The sequence below is a fragment of the Tinamus guttatus genome, unplaced genomic scaffold, assembly GCF_059628265.1.
Source record: "Tinamus guttatus ecotype Peru unplaced genomic scaffold, ASM5962826v1 Tinamus_guttatus_pri_ptg000155l, whole genome shotgun sequence".
NCBI classification, from domain to species: Eukaryota; Metazoa; Chordata; class Aves; order Tinamiformes; family Tinamidae; genus Tinamus; species Tinamus guttatus.
The window spans coordinates 8,244,339-8,248,432 of record NW_028288689.1 but is presented as its reverse complement, the minus strand read 5'-3'; the positions used below and the strand labels follow the sequence as shown (position 1 = coordinate 8,248,432).

The following is a 4,094-nucleotide window of genomic DNA, read 5'->3' as shown; positions in this document are numbered from 1 at the left end:
TGAGCGAAGAGGTCAGCCACAGCGTTGGTGCCGGAGTGTTTGTACCGGGTCGTGTCCGTGCCCGGGGAGGTTCGCAGTGACCGGGATAGGTGCCGGTTGCGGCGGTCCCAGAGCTGCCATTCGGCAGGAGGCGGCTCCGCGGGCGCGTGTGAGGCGGCGGGGCACACGGTGTCGCTGCAGGCTCAGAAACGGCGGCGTCCGCGTCGGCTCCGCCCCGGTGCGGCGGAAAGCCCGGCTGTGAGCGCGGGGGGAGCGTGAGGCCGCGGGCGGCGGTGCAGGGAGCGGCGGCGGCGAGCGGCGTGGGTGTCGGGGAAGCGCGCGGGGCCGGTGCGGGCCCGGCGCTGGCCATGGGCGTGTGCGTGCGGTCCGCGGTGCGGGTGCTGGTGCTGCAGGCGGCGTGGGCGCTGGTCGGCGGTCAGGTGCGCTACTCGGTGCCGGAGGAAGCCAAGGGCGGCACGGTGGTGGGCCGGCTGGCGCAGGACCTGGGTGTGGAGGCGGGCGAGGTGGAGGCGCGTCGGCTGCGTCTGGTGGCGAAGGGTCGTCCGGCGAGCGTGGAGGTGAGCGGGGCGAGCGGGGCGCTGGTGGTGAGCTCGCGGCTGGACCGGGAGGAGCTGTGCGGCAAGAGCGCGCCGTGCACGCTGCGCCTGGAGGTGCTGGTGGAGCGGCCGCTGCGCGTCTTTCACGTGGAGCTGGAGGTCACCGACATCAACGACAACGCCCCGCTCTTCCCCGCCGCTCGAAAAAACCTCAGCATCTGGGAGAGTTCCCCTCCCGGCTCGCGTTTCCCTCTGGAGGGCGCGTCGGACGCGGATATCGGAGCGAACGCGCAGCTCTCCTACAAACTCAGCCCCAGCGAACATTTCGCTCTGCAGCTGCAAAAGAACGAAAAATACAGTGAAACCTTGTTTCTGGTCCTGTCGAAGGCTCTGGACCGGGAGGCGATTGCTGAGCACCGTTTGCTGCTGACGGCGAGTGATGGGGGCAGACCGTCCCTATCGGGCACGATGGAGCTGGTGATCTCGGTGCTGGATGTGAACGACAACGCACCCGAGTTCAACCAGTCGGTCTATAAAGTGCATTTGGTGGAGAGCGCTCTGGAAGGGACGCCGTTAAATCGTGTGAGCGCCGCGGACCTGGACGAGGGAATTAACAGCCAAGTGTTGTACGCAGTGAACAGTGTAATTCCTCCCAGTGGAATAGACCTGTTTGTGCTAAACCCAAGCACAGGGGAGATGAGGCTGAGGAGTCCCCTGGATTTTGAAGACGTTCCTGTTTACGAGATACAGGTGGAAGCGACAGACGGGGGTATGCCTCCCCTTTCGGGGCACTGCAAAGTGGTGGTGGAGGTGTTGGACGTGAACGACAACGCGCCAGAGGTGTGGGTGACGTCGCTGTCGGTGCCGGTGTCCGAGGACGCGCCGCTGGGGACGGTGGTGGCGCTGCTGAGCGTGTCGGACCGTGACTCGGGGTCGAACGGGCGCGTGCGGTGCGCGGTGTGGCCGTCGTCGCCGTTCGCTCTGGTGTCGACGTTCGAGGGCTCGTACTCGCTGGTGCTGCGTGAGGCGCTGGACCGGGAGCGTGTGTCGGAGTACGAGGTGGAGGTGCGTGCGGAGGACGGCGGGACGCCGCCGCTGCGCGCCCGGCGCGCCCTGCGGGTGCCGGTGTCAGACGTGAACGACAACGCGCCGGCGTTCGCGCAGGCCGTGTACACGGTGCTGGCGCGGGAGAACAACGCGGCGGGCGCGGAGCTGGCGCGCGTGTGGGCGCGGGACCCGGACGAGGCGGGCAACGGGCGCGTGAGCTACTCGTTGTGGGAGGGCGCGTCGGCGTCGGGGTCGCGCTCGGCGTCGAGCTACGTGTCGGTGGACGCGGAGAGCGGGCGTGTGTGGGCGCTGCAGCCCTTGGACTACGAGGAGCTGCAGGTGCTGCAGTTCGAGGTGCGCGCGGTGGACGCGGGGGAGCCGTCGCTGAGCGGCAACGCCACGGTGCAGCTCTTCGTGGTGGACGAGAACGACAACGCTCCGTCGCTGCTGCCGCCCGCGGGGGGCGGCGCGGGCCCCTGGGCTGGCGGCGCGGGAGGGTCGCCCTCGTCGGAGTTGTCGTCTTCGTCAGGGTGGTCTTTGTCGGCGTGGGCGTCGTGGGGTTCTCCTGCGGGGCAGGTGGTGGCGAAGATCCGTGCTGTGGACGCGGACTCGGGCTACAACGCGTGGCTGCGCTACGAGCTGCAGGAGGCGCGGGGCAAGGGCGCGTTCCGCGTGGGTCTGTACAGCGGCGAGGTGAGCACGGCGCGGACGCTGGAGGAGGCGGACGGGCCGCGGCAGACGCTGCTCATCGTGGTGCGGGACCACGGCGAGCCGGCGCGCTCGGCCACGGCCACGCTGAGCGTGTCGCTGGGCGAGGGTTCCGAGGCGGCGCTGGCGGCGGGCGTGGGAGCGGGTTCGTCGGGGTCGGTGTTTCGGGGGTCGGCATCGGGCATCGATGGCGGCGCGTCCCCCTCGGCGACGACGAACGTGTGGCTGGTGGTGGCCATCTGCGCGGTGTCGAGCGTGTTCCTGCTGGCCGTGGTGCTGTACGCGGCGTCGCGGTGGTCGCCGCGGGCGTCCGTGCTGTCGGGGCCCGGTCCGACGACGCTGGTGTGCGCCAGCGAAGTGGGGAGCTGGTCGTACTCGCAGCGCCAGAGCCGGAGCGTGTGCGTGGCGGAGGGCGCGGGCAAGAGCGACCTCATGGTTTTCAGCCCCAACTTCCCGCCGCCCGCGGGCTCCACGCCCAAAGAGACGCCGCAGGATCCCACCACTCTCCTGGACACGGTCAGTGACACGTTCTTTTCTCCGCTCTCCCTCTCCCCGTTCTTGCCCTTCCCTGAGGCACCTTGTCCGCTTTTGCCCCTCTCTTTCGTGGCCGTTTCTGGATCCGGGTTCTTCCCTCGGCTCTTTTTGGGGGGCTGATAGTTTTCACCTCTTTGATGTCTCCCTCTAGGCTGTTGTATCTCCTTTCACTTGCAAATTCTCTCCGCTTTTGTAGTGCATGTTTGCTTTGAGGAGGTGGGTAACTTCTGGAGGGGATGTTCCCTCGGACTCGCAAATCCTCATAAAAAAATGAGCTTGGAATTTTGTATGCTGAGCGTGGAAGCTGTGGAGAAAAACTTTTCATGCACAAGGCTCATAGAGCAGGACTTTTGACTTTCTTCTAATAGTGAAAAAAGAGGTACAAAACCTCTTTGGTGGGGGAGAGAAAGACCCCTGTAGAGCTGTGTTTCCTTATTAAACTCTTTCTGAGAATTCTCTTGCTGGTCTGTGCTCGTTGTAAGCTGCAAACTAAAGAGTCCTGGAGTTATCAGGTCTGTCTGGAGTCTGTCCACACTGATATTCTATCTCAGGAGGTGGACCACTGTGTTATCACTGAGATATTGTTTGTAACATGATTTCCTAAACTTTGTAATATGCTCGTTGATTGCCAAGGAGCGTGCCTGAAGTTCCTGAAGCTCCTGAAGCGAGGGAGCTGCTGCCCGTAGTTAGCACTGATGGCTCCGTGTTTGATGTTCTCAGGCGCCAGGTGGAGGCGATTCGAGAACTCCTCGGGGCAGGAGGGAGGGAGGGAGTGAGTGAGTGAATGAGAGAGGGAGGCCGGAGAAGCGGAGTGAGTGAATGAGAGAGGGAGGCCGGTGGGGTTCGATAGGATCCATTCTGTGAACTCCTTCCCTAGTGTTAACCCTGGGACGTTTTTCGCGAGCAATTTTTTTTTTTAAATTTTTTGAGGTAGCGGCTCTGCGAGAGGGTAATCTTGTCAGTAGTGGTGCCGGGATGTTGCAGGTTGTACAGTTTCCATCGAAATTTAAGACAAGACGCTTCTCCTATTGTTTTAAAGCCAGCAGACCGGATCTTCTGCCTAGCAGCTGTTGTTCGCTCTTCCCCTTTTGTATTGTTGTCGCATGTGTAGTATTTATAGCTGCATTTGATGCTTCCTTGCAAATCGTGACAGTTCTCTCTGCGGGAATCTTGCAGGCACTTATCATTAGATGCATTCTTTAGTTTTTTGTGACAAAGCCGCTGTTTGTATTCGGATCTGCGGAAGCCTGTATCAGCGTGGGAGTGGGA

At 63.0% G+C, this 4,094-nt stretch overlaps 1 pseudogene; it reads left to right on the top strand.

The window, feature by feature from the left end:
- Positions 1-347: 347 nt before the first annotated feature.
- On the top strand, positions 348-2,945 carry LOC148595084 (protocadherin alpha-13 pseudogene; annotated as a pseudogene).
- The last annotated feature ends 1,149 nt before the right edge of the window (positions 2,946-4,094 follow it).